Source organism: Trichechus manatus, unplaced genomic scaffold (genome assembly GCF_000243295.1).
Source record: "Trichechus manatus latirostris isolate Lorelei unplaced genomic scaffold, TriManLat1.0 scaffold00021, whole genome shotgun sequence".
NCBI classification, from domain to species: domain Eukaryota; kingdom Metazoa; phylum Chordata; class Mammalia; order Sirenia; family Trichechidae; genus Trichechus; species Trichechus manatus.
In genome coordinates this window covers 11400158-11413189 of record NW_004443957.1, presented here as the reverse complement: position 1 = coordinate 11413189, position 13032 = coordinate 11400158, and the positions used below count along the sequence as shown (strand labels likewise).

Genomic DNA, 13032 nt, shown 5'->3' with positions numbered 1-13032 from the left:
AAAAAAAAAAACAGAAAATAACAAACGTTGGAGAGGCTGTGGGGAGATTGGAACTCTTATGCGCTGCTGGTGGGAATACAAAATGATACAACCATTTTGGAAAACGATATGGTGCTTCCTAAAAAAGCTAGAAACAGAAATACCATGTGATCCAGCAATACCATTCCTAGGAATATATCCTAGAGAAATAAGGGCCATCATAGGATAGACATATGCACACCCATGTTCACTGAAGCACTAGTCACAATAGCAAAAAGATGGAAACAACCTAAGTGCCCATCAACAGATGAATGGATAAACAAACTACAGTCCATACACACAATGGAATACTACCCAATGATAAAGAACAATAATCAATCTGTGAAACATCTCACAACATGGATCAATCTGGAGGGCATTATGCTGAGTGGAATAAGTCAATCACAAAAGGACAAATATTGTATGAGACCACTAATATAAAAACTCATGAAAATGTTTACACTCAGAAAGAAACAATCTTTGATGGTTATGACGGAGGGATGGGGATGGAAAAACACTAAATAGACAATAGATAAGTGGTAACTTTGGTGAAGGGTAAGACAGTACACAATACGGGGGAAGCCAGCACAGCTTGTCCGAGGCAAGGTCATGGAAGCTCCACAGGCACATCCAAACCCCCTGAGGGATTGAATTACTGGGCTGAGAGCTGGGGACGATGGTCTCGGGGGACATCTAGCTCAATTGGCATAACACAGTTTATAAAGAAAATGTTCCACATCCTACTTTGGTGAGTAGCATCTGGGGTCTTAAAAAGCCTGTGAGCAGCCATCTATGATACTCCACTGGTCTCATCCCTTCAGGAGCAAGGAAGAATGAAGAAAATTAAAGATACAAGGGAAAGATTAGTCCAAAGGACTAATGGACCACATCTACTATGGCCTCCACCAGACTGAGTCCACTACAACTAGATGGTGCCTGGCTGCTCCGACAGGGATCACAGTAGAAGGTCCCAGACAGAGCTGGAGAAAAATGTGGAACAAAACTCTAGCTCACAAAAAACAGACCAGACTTACTGATCTGACAGAGACTGGAGAAACCCCAAGAATATAGCCCCCTTTTAACTCAGTACTGAAGTCACTCCTGAGGTTCACCCTTCAGCCAAAGATTAGAGAGGCCCATAAAACAAAACGAGATAAAGTGGGCACACCGGCCCAGGGGCAAAAATGAGAAGGCAGCAGGGGACAGGAAAGGTGGTAATGGGGAACCCAAGGTTGAGAAGGTGAGAGTGTTGACATGTCGTGGGGCTGGCAACCAATGTCACAAAACAATATGTGTATTAACTGTTTATTGAGACACTAATTTGCTCTCTCTGTAAACCTTCACCTAAAGTAAAACAAAAGACTGACAACATCAAGTGGGTATGGAAAAACTGGAAGCTTCCTACATCGCTGGTGGGAATGTAAAATGTTATAGCCACTTTCGAAAACCGTTTGATAGTTTCTTAAAAAGTTAAACATAAACTTACTATATGACTATGACTCAGCAATCCTACTCCTAGGCATCTACCCAAGAGAAACGAAAACATATGTTCACACAAAAACTTGTATGGGAGTTTTCACAGAAGCGTTATTCATAGTAGCCCCAAACTGGAAATACGTCAAAAGTCCATCAACTGGTGAATGGATAAACAAAATGTGAGACAGCTATACAATGGAATAATTATCTCCAATAAAAAGGAACAAACTATTGATTTACACTGTGGCGCAAACGCACTTCAAAAACATCATGCTAAGTAAAAGAAGTCAGACACGAAAGACACGTTTTGTTTTATGATTCCATCCATATGAAATTTCCAGAAAAAATAGATTACTGGTTGACTGAGTCTGGGGGTAGGATGCAGACTGACTGCAAATAAGCATGAAAGAACTCTGGAGGGTAATAAACATGTTCTAAAACTGAATTATGGTGATGGATGCATAACTCTATAAATTCACTAAATACCACTGGATAGTATACTTAAAAAGTTTCCTGGGTGGTGTAAACGGCTTGTGCTCAGGTATCAACCCAAAGGCTGGCAGTTTGAATCCACCCAGCAATGCCATGAAGAAAGGCCTGGTGATCTGTTGTTGTCATTGATAGGTGCTGTGGAGTAGGTTCCGACGCGTAGCAACCCTACATACTACAGAACGAAAACACTGCCCGGTCCTGGGCCATGCTCACAATCATTATTATGCTTGAGCCCTTTGCTGCAGCCACTGTGTCAATCCATCTTGTTAAGAGTCTTCCTCTTTTTCGATGACCCTGTACTTTACCAAACATGATGTCCTTTTCCAGGGACTGATCCCTCCTGACAACATTTCCAAAGTATGTAAGACATAGTCTCGTCATCCTTGCTTCTAAGGAGCATTCTTGTTGTACTTCTTCCAAGACAGATTTGTTCGTTCTTCTGGCAGTCCATGGTATATTCAATATTCTTCACCAACACCACAATTCAAAGGCGTCAATTCTTTGGCCTTCCTTATTCACTGTCCAGCTTTCGCATGCATATTATGCGATTGAAAATACCATGGCTTGGGTCAGGCGCACCTTAGTCTTAAAGGTGACATCTTCGCTTTTCAACACTTTAAAGAGGTCTTTTGCAGCAGATTTCCCAATGCAATATGTTGTTTGATTTCTTGACTGCTGTTTCCATGGGTGTTGATTGTGGATCCAAGTAAAATGAAATCCTTGACAACTTCAATCTTTTCTCCGTTTATCATGATGTTGCTTATTGGTCCAGTTGTAAGGTTTTTTGTTTTCTTTACGTTGAGGTGTAATCCATACTGCAGGCTGTGGTCTTTGATCTTCATCAGAAAGTGCTTCAAGTCCTCTTCACTTTCAGCAAGCAAGGTTGTAATCATCTGCATAACGCAGGTTGTGAATGAGTCCTCCTCCAATCCCGATGCCCTGTTGTTCTTCATATACAGTCCAGCTTCTCGGTTTATTTGCTCAGCATACAGATTGAATAGGTACGGTGAAAGGATACAACCCTGACACACACCTGTCTTGCTTTAAACCACACAGTATCCTCTTGTTCTGTCTGAATGACTGCCTCTTGATCCATATACAGGTTCCTCATGAGCACAATTAAGAGTTCTGGAATTCCCATTCTTTGCAATGTTATCCATAATTTATTATGATCCACACAGTCGAATGCCTTTGCATAGTCAGTAAAACACAGGTAAACATCTGATATTCTCTGCTTTCAGCCAGGATCCATCTGACATCAGCAATGATATCCCTGGTTCCACGTCCTCTGAATCTGGCCTGAATTTCTGGCAGCTCCCTGTCGATATACTGCTGCAGCCGCTTCTGAATGATCTTCAGTAAAATTTTACTTGTGTGTGATATTACTGATATTGTTTGATAATTTTCGCATTTCGTTGGATCACCTTTCTTGGGAATAGGCATAAATATGGATCTCTCTCAGTCGGCTGGCCAGGTAGCTGTCTTCCTAATTTCTTGGCATAGACCAGTGAGCATTTCCAGGGCTGCATCCATTTGTTGAAACATCTCAATTGATATTCCGTCATTTCCTGGGGCCTTGTTTTTTGCCAATGCCTTCAGTGCAGCTTGGACTTCTTCCTTCAGTACCATCGGTTCCTGACCATATGTTACCTCCTGAAATAGCTGAACACTGACCAGTTCTTTTTGGTATAATGACTATGTGTATTCCTTCCATCTTCTTTTGATGCTTCCTGCATCATTTAATATTTTCCCCTTAGAATCCTTCACTATTGCAACTCGAGGCTTGAATATTTTCTTCAGTTCTTTCAGCTTGAGAAACGCTGAGTGTGTTCTTCCCTTTTGGTTTTCTATCTCCAGCTCTTTGCATATGTCATTATAATACTTTACTTTGTCTTCTCGAGCCACCCTTTGAAATCTTTTGTTCAGTTCTTTTACTTCATCATTTCTCCCTTTTGCTTTAGCTACTCAATGTTCAAGAGCAACTTTCAGAGTCTCTTCTGACATCCATTTCGGTCTTTTCTTTCTTGCCTGTGTCTTTTTAATGACCTCTTGCTTTCTTCATGTATGATAACCTTGATGTCATTCCACAACTCATGTGGTGTTCGGTCATTAGCGTTCAACACATCAAATCTATTCTTGAGATGTTCTCCAAATTCAGGTGGGATATACTCAAGGTCGTACTTTGGCTCTTGTGGACTTGTTCTAACTTTCTTCAGTTTCTACTTCCATAATATTACAGCCATTGAAATCCATACAGAGCACAGTTATACTCTGAAACATGTGGGGTTGCCATGTGTCAGAATTGACTTGACAGCAATGGGTTTAGTTTAGTATAATTAAAATAGTGAATTTTATGGTAAGTAAATTTTACTTCAATAAAGCTGTTTAAAAAAAAAAAGGAGAAAAAAAATCTAGCCAGTCTTTCTGCAGAAGGTGAAGAGGGAAAGGAAGTCCACCATATTATTAAAGTGTCACCAGTCCTTTCCAGACTCATTTTAAAATTGTGCCCACAGACTTACACGTATGCATTTAGAGGTATTACTGTAGCAGAGGCAACTGAAATTGTTCCCCAAAATCCACTCTCTGCTTCTTCCTTTAATAATCTTCCCTGAGTCTCAACTCATGTAAAGATTTTCTTTCCCAGACTACCCTGTATCTTGGTGTGGCCACATGAAAAAGTTCTGGAATTTGATGTAAGCAAATGTGACGTGTGCGCTAGATCCTTTCCTCTATTGGCAGGGAAATGACAAGAGCTCTAACAGTCCTTGGACCCAGAGATGGAAACAGTGTGTGGTGATGGCAGAGTTGCCCTACTAGCCTTGGACCTCTCAATCCTGGACTGTATGTGAGAAAACTACTGTATGTTAGGATAATTACATCATAGAAAATGAAGAATGGAGTTCACTCCTCAACAGTTGTCAACTGCAAAGTATCTTTAGGCAGCACCTATTTTTATGAACTGTTTGCAGATCAGCAATAAGAACATTCTTATCTAATTACAGAAAAATTTTATGTAATAACTTCTATTAATTTTCAATATTTAAGATCTCTAGCAGATAAATATGCTGGGAAATCCAGCCAGGACACTAGTATGATCTAGAGTGATTATATTTAAAGAATATTCCAGAAAGTTATTGAAGCTTTGTAAGTTGCCTCTGTCTTTTGGGTGTCAAGACCTATTTTCTGAACCAATGAATTGCCAGTCATTTTCATTTCATAAACCACTGGAATTAAAACAGCACTAAGTAAAAATCTGTTCTTTGTTTTTCTCTTTCCTGTAGTTACTCTAGTAAAACCAACCACATTGAGACAGTTAAAAACCAAAAACCAAACCCGTTGCCATCGAGTCGATTCGGACTCATAGCGACCCCACAGAACAGAGTAGAACTGCCCAAAAGGTTTCGAAGGAGCGTCTGGTGGATTCGAACTGCCGACCTTTCAGTTAGCAGCTGTAGCTCTTAACCACTATGCCACCAGGGTTTCCTAAGACAGTTAAGTAGTACTGAAAATGCTTTTGCAGACAGCTCATTTATAGAAAGAAGCTAGGCATTTGCTTACATGCCACCAGATTTAAAGGAGAATCGTGGCAGGTAACCAACGAGGAAGGAGTCCTGGTGGGACAATGGTTAAGTGCGTGGCTGCTAACTAACCGAAAAGTAGGTGGTTCAAGCCCACCACCAGCTCTGTGGAGGAAAAGACCTGGCAATCTACTCCCATAAAGATTATAGCCTAGGGAACTCTATGGGGCAGTTCTACTCTGTCATACAGGGGTCATTGTTTGTCAGAATTGACTCCATGGCACACAGCAACATCAACCAGGAGAAGAGGTGAAAGTCAGAAACTGGTGCCCTTTTCTCTACTACAGAATTCACAGTGTTAGCTTTGTATAATTTCCTCAAAGCAGGAGTTGGTAAACACATTTATCTTATCAGGAAGACTGTATCTCAAAAAAAGCTATGTGGTTCTTCAGGCAGGACAAGAGAAACTGTCCAAAGGAAGGGATAAACCTTCTATCTCTGGAAGGACAAGGTTCAGTGTTCTGCCTCCCCAGAGAGACATGATATGCAGGTCAAAACCCCTGGGGGAAACAATCAAAATCCTTACAGCCATATGGTTTTATCACATGACTCTTGTAAATAAACATACAGAGAGTGGACTATGAATGAACACCAGTACTACAGAGCCAAGGGTACAGTCTGTATAATATATAATAAAGAGGCATAAGCTTTCATATAGCACTAGGCAAGAATTAAACTTTGAATAATGGTGCTGCTTAAGGAGGGATATTCCAGATGACAATGGGAGTGAAAGCAAAAAGCTGATGCTATTAAAATGGCACATATTTCAATGATTTTCAAGAGTTCCTAGGTTAAAAATGACTATGTATCTGAAAATATGGAGACTATATATATCTGAAAGAAATTATACTTTTAAATGAATCTTTTTCTAACAATCCAGAAGAGACTAGAATCTACAGTTAATTTCAACTAATTAGCGTTGCCACTTATCTCTTAGATTAAATGCATTTTCCATATGAAATAAACTTACCTGATTAGACTCAGTTGGCAGTGTCTCTTAACAGATTCAACTGGCACTCTGCTCATCTATACTTGTTTATACCTGGCATTGAAGCCATAAGACATTTCTAGATGTGGGTGTGTTCTTTTCTGAGAATATTGAAATTTCTTGAGGTCAAAGACCACGTATTTGGCTTTTTACGATATCCTTTGTAATAAGGCTTGGTACACCATGGCCACACAAATACATGGTTCCAGCGTATGCAAGGATGAAACAAGTGCCAATCCTTTGGGCATACTTTTGAATTATTTTTCCAGGACAATGGTCTGAGCTAATCTATCCATATTCTCTTGCCTAGTCCCTTTGTGAGAAAAATTTGAGAGGCTACTGGCAGGAAAAAGAAGTATAATAAACGGAACAGAACACAATCATCTGTCTCATATGGAGCATATGGCTTGTGTCTCATTAACACCTGTCAGCCATGGACAATGCCACTGACCAATCTTTTATGTTTTTGATTTTATCTAAAAATGAGCTCACAAAAGCATAAATGCTTACTCAACTCAGTTTATACTTGGAATTCTAAAATATAAACATCCAATCATTTACCTACTCATTCACTTAACATACAAAACAAAAACAGGGCTGCCAAGGGTAGGAGCTACTGTGAACAGCAGCGCCAGAAACACACAATAAAAAGATATTTCTAAAATGAGCAGGGCTTTTTGTATTACTCCGAGCCTAGCCAGCACACCACAGAAGCTTCAGGGTGGAAACTGGGAAATCTAGAATAGAACAACTCCTTTTTCTGGAAGTAGTTTACAAATCACTATATCCAAAGGCATCTTTATCTCCATTCCACCCCATTAAGGCAAGAACAGCCTACATTTGCAAGCAGTAAACATTTCTTACTGCTCAGTCACGTGTCTCTATATTCATCAGCTTAGAAGAATAGGAGCAGCAGGGGAGCTTTGATTTTATAACAGTAAGTGATGATTCAATTACATAACAGGAGTATCTGAATGAGCTATTTTCAACATCTTGAAATCTAATAAGACAGATGATGTCATTATTAAGCAGATAATATGCTCACAAATTTATCACCAATCTTTTAAGCATATTCTCAGGTTTTATAAGCATTAATGATGACTTCCAAAAAATCCTTTGTAGGTGAATAAGTCCCTATTTCACAAAAGATAAGGCTCGAAGAAGGTAACAAAATCACACAACTCACACAAATTTGCATTCAACGTAGCTATTATTCTATTTCTGTAGATATTCAACCGAACAGTTTGTACTTTTACTAATTTACAGAGAGATCTGCTTTCTTAAATAGATGTTTTATGATTTTTATGCTCCTTTCGTCAAGTAAAAATGTCTTTGAAAGGATCTAATCATTGAAGAGCCTGCAGACCATAAAGGGGCTATGAAAAGCAGACTAGTAATTATAATCCAGTGCTTTGAGGGTCAAAATCCTAGTCAAGTAGGGTCCTGGACTAAAGAAAAATAATGGCCTTGGTTTTCTATCATGAGACATCCCTCACAGAAAAATTAAAATCCAGACTCTCTGAACTACCCTACCAAACAGCAGTATCCTTCAACAATGGAGCAAAATGCACTCTAATGTTTCTCAACTTGATATGGCATTTTCAACCCAGATTTTTCCCCAAAGCAAATAAATCTCCAGCCAATCTAATGGCTTGACCTTTACCACCCATTCATACTGTAACTGAGTGGAATCATTTGATACTTCACTTCTTGCCACCTCCTATCATAGAGCTTTCTAATAAGTAGGCTATATACTTGATCTAAGGAGCCCTGGTGGTACAGTGGTTAAGCGCTCAGCTGCTAACTGAAAGGTCAGTGGTTGGAACCCAGCTCGTTCTGTGGAAGAAAGATATGGCAGTCTGCTTCCATAAAGATTTACAGCCTTGAGTGCTCGCTCCAGCAGCACATATACTAAAACTGGAACAATACAGAAAAGATTAGCATGGCCCCTGAGCAAGGATGACATGCAAATTAGGGAAGCATTCCATATTTTTTTTTGCTGTAGAGAAAGGAAAAAACAAAACAAAACAAAACATTTACAGCCTTGGAAAACCTATGAGACAGTTCTACCTATAGGGTCACTGTGAGTCAGAATTGAGTCAACAGCAATGGGTTTGGTTTGGTTTAGACTTGATCTAAACCGATTAATTTTTTGGCATCTCAAATCTTTTATAAGTACAAACTTTAAATTACTCCCTGAAAGCGGGAGCTAACAACAACATACGCAATACTATTTTAATAGCTGCCTCCCAAACTAACTCTAAGATCATTCTACCTGAAATGAGTCTATCTGCAGATGCCATCACCTGCAAGACTGCATACACTCCCTTCAATATTACTATAGAAATCATAATAGTCCAAAGGTCTCAAACTGTGGCAAATATCCATTGCTTATCCATCTACACCAGGACTATATGGCTTTATATGGTAACAGTACTAATTCATTTGCTCAGAATTCTTTCCCATCCCCTACATGAACACTTTCATCTCCCAGTTACACTGTCAAACATCTCAAAGTCTGTCACTGAATACTCACATAGAACAGCAGAATTTGTGGAGACTCTGTTACAGAAAAATTCATATCTGATTTTTTGAATGAGTTTCTTTGTATATACTTGGATACATACTCTATTCATGATCTTAGTATAAAAGCCACTGCATTTTACTAGACGCACATTTCATAAATGTTTTAATGGGACAACCCCAACTGCAGAACACTATGGAATTCTACTGCATATCTGGGTGCTGAAGTTCCAAGTAAAGGCAAATACTTTCTGAGGAATACTAATACCTATCGTACGTGTCTCTGGGAATGCTGGGGAGTTTCTCAAACTCTCCAGGAAGAAAGAATTGTTCTGTTGTTTCTGCACCTCTAATAATAGAGAATTTATTTTAGAAGATGTATGCAATGGAAGGAAAAAAAAAAACAGCCATTGGATTCAGAAGCCAGATTTGAAAGGTTAAGTTCCAGCTTTGCCACTTAGCTTTGAAGCTTTGGGTAGCTTCCTTAATTTCTTTGACCCTCAGTTTCCTCATTTGTTAGATACGTACCTCTTGCCTCAGGAGCGGTGATAATTAAATGGGACAGTACTTTGGAACAAAGTAGGCATTAATTAAATGTTACTGCAAGATTATGCTGCATGAAATAAGTCAATCGCAAAAGGGCAAGTATCGTATGATGTCACTTATATAAAAAGTCAAGAATAGGTTTACACACAGAAAGCAATGTTCTTTGACAGTTACCAGGGATGGGAGGAAGAGGGAGAGAAAATAACTTAATAGATAGTAGACACATGTTAATTCTGGCGAAGGGAAAGGCAATACACAGTATGGGGGAAGTTAGCACGATGTGACCAGCGTAAATGACGACACTGAGAGGCATGCAAGAATAAAGGACACCTATGGTAAATGCTATCTAACATACACAGTTCTGCAACAACAGTAATAACAACCAAAAATCTGTGAGTGGTTACATAGATATGTATACTATATAAGTGTGAGAACATGGGAGTACATGTGCATGCATATATAGGTATAGTTGTGGGCATCTGTAATTACATATTGGTATGTACTGTATATATAGTCACATATATAATAGAGCACAGGGGGGCACAGTTATGGAAACTTCTTAACATATCCAATTACTTCACAGGACTGAGTTACTGGGCTTGAAGGCTAAGGACCATAGTCTTGGGGGACATCTAGGTCAACTGGCATAACATAGTTCATAAAGATAATGTTCTACATCCTAGTTTGGGAGTAGAATCTGAGATCTCAAAAGCTTGAGAGCAGCCAACTAAGATACAACTACTGGTCTCTTCCTGTCTGGAGCAAAGGAGACTGAAGGAAACCAAAGACTTAAGGAAGCAATTAGTCTACAGGACTAATGGCCCACATGAATCGCAGCCTCCTCTAGCCTGAGACCAAAAGAACTAGATGGTGCCTGGCTACCACTACTGACTGCTCTGACCAGGGACACAGTAGAAGGTCCTGGTTAGAATGGGAAGAAAATGTAGAACAAAACTCAAATTCACAAAAAAGACCAGACTTACTGGACTGATAGATGTAGAAGGAACTCCTAAGACTATTGCCCTAAGACACCATTTTAACCTGGAACTGAAGCCACTCTCAGAGGTCACCTTTCAGCCAAATAATAGACTGGCCTATAAAATAAACAATAACACCTGCAAGAAATGTGCTCTTTAGAACAACCGACTATAAGAGACCAAACGGGCAACATTTGACCAAAAGCAAAGATCAAGAAGGCAAGGAGGGGCAGGGAAACTGGAGGGATGTGAACAGGGAAGGCAGGATGGAAATGGGGGAAGTGCTGACACATTGCAGGGATAGCAACCAATGTCAGGGAACAAATTGTGTATCAATTGTTGAATGTGAAACTAATTTGCTGTATAAACTTTCACCTAAAACACAATAAAATGTCAAAAAAAAGTTAGTGCCCATTTTCTTTCTCTTGTTCTCTGTAATTTGAAGACTGGTTTGGGTTTTACTTCCTTTTATAGTTCTAGCACCTAGGATAGCACCTTACATAAAGCAGGTGCTCAATAAATGTAAACTGAACGAAGTGCTAAGTTGGAAAACCTATATTTTTATTTTTAAAAAATTATTTTTTATTGTACTTTAGATGAACATTTACAGAAAACCTAGTTTCTCATTAAACAGTACACATATTGTTTTATGACATTGGTTAACAATCCCACGATACGTCAACACTCTCCCTTCTCAACCTTGGGTTCTCTATTATCAGCTTTGCTGTCCCCTCCTCCCTTCTAGTCCTCGCCCCTGGGCTGGTGTGCCCCTTTAGTCTCATTTGTTTTATGGGCCTGTCTAAACTTTAGCTGAAGGGTGAACCTTGGGAGTGACGTCATTACCGAGTTAAAAGGGTATCCAGGGGCCATACTCTTCAGGTTTCTCCAGTCTCTGTCAGACCAGTAAGTCTGGTCTTTTTTTTTGAGTTAAAATTTTGCTCTACATTTTCCTCCTGCTCTGCTCTGTCCAGGATCCTCTACTGTGATCCCTGTCAGAGCAGTCAGTGGTGGTAGCCGGGCACCATCTAGTTGTACTGGACTCAGTCTGGCGGAGGCTGTGGTAGATGTGGTCCATTAGTCCTTTGGACTAATTCTTTCCCTTGTGTCTTTAGTTTTCTTCATTCTACCTTGCTTCTGAATAGGTGAGACCAGCAGAGTATCTTAGATGGCTACTCACAGGCTTTTAAGACCCCAGACACTACTAACCAACGTAGAATGTAGAACATTTTCTTTATAAACTATGTTATACCAATTGAGCTAGATGTCCCCTGAGACCATGGTTTCCTCAGCCTTCAGCCCAGTAATGCAGTCCCTCAGGGAGTTTGGATGTGTCTATGGAGCTTCCATGACCTTGCCTTGTATAAGTTGTGCTGGCTTCCCCAGTATTGTGCACTGTCTTACCCTTCACCAAAGTTACCACTTATCTATTGTCTATTTAGTGTTTTTCCATCCCCATCCCTCCCCTCCCTCATAACCATCAAAGATTGTTTCTTTTTGTGTATAAACCTTTTCATGAGTTTTTACAGTAGTGGTCTCATACAGTATTTGTCCTTTTGTGATTGAGTTATTTCACTCAGCATAATGCCCTCCAGATTCATCCATGTTATGAAATGCTTAAAAGATTCATCATTGTTCTTTATCATTGCATAATACGCCATTGTGTGTATGTACCATAGTTTGTTTACTCATTCATCTGTTAATGGGCATTAGGTTGTTTCCATCTTTTTGCTAGTGTGAACAATGCTGCAATGAACATGGGTGTGCATATGTCTATTCGTGTGATGACTCTTATTTCTCTAGGATATATTCCTAGGGGTGGGATTGCTGAATCGTATGGTATTTCTATTTCTAGCTTTTTAAAGAATCTCCATATCATTTCCAAAATGGTTGTATCATTTTGCATTCCCACCAGCACTGCATAAGAGTTCCAAACTCCCCGCAGCCTCTCCAACATTTGTTATTTCCTGTTTTTTTGATTTGTGCCAGTAATGCCGGGGTGAGATGGTACCTCACTGTGGTTACAAAACTATTTTTATGTTTTAAAACAAGCTTCATTTATCTCAGGGTTTTATGTCCCTAAAATTTCCTTTACTAACTTTGCACATGCAAGTGATGTATCAGGTGACTTGTCCACCTAGTTTTTATATGACCCTACATTGTATATAGTCTGTCCACATTGCATATTTTAATAGCATCATTAATTTCCGATAATTTTTCTTGGTAGAAGCAGATTAATGGATTTAAAAGTTCCAACTACTCTTTCTTCCTATGCATTCATATGCCAGAATCATTTGTTTTTGCCCAGCTCTTTCTGTTCAGCTCTATTTATAAAGTAATTTTATCAATGTATTTCTTTTGGTTCAGAAGTCAAAATGATCAAGTATAAATGGGATTTCTAACCCAATTAACTATTTATTTTTTTAAATTTTTTTAT

At 39.3% G+C, this 13032-nt stretch overlaps 1 protein-coding gene and 1 non-coding gene across 13 annotated transcripts in view; one reads left to right on the top strand and one right to left on the bottom strand.

Annotated features, from left to right (window-relative positions):
• Nucleotides 1-13032, bottom strand: part of RABGAP1L (RAB GTPase activating protein 1 like) — a 775464-nt gene that overhangs the window by 82049 nt on the left and 680383 nt on the right. The window lies entirely within an intron of this gene.
• Nucleotides 8440-8546, top strand: LOC111819925 (U6 spliceosomal RNA). Its single transcript, XR_002823494.1, has one exon. It is a non-coding gene; the product is annotated as a U6 spliceosomal RNA (small nuclear RNA).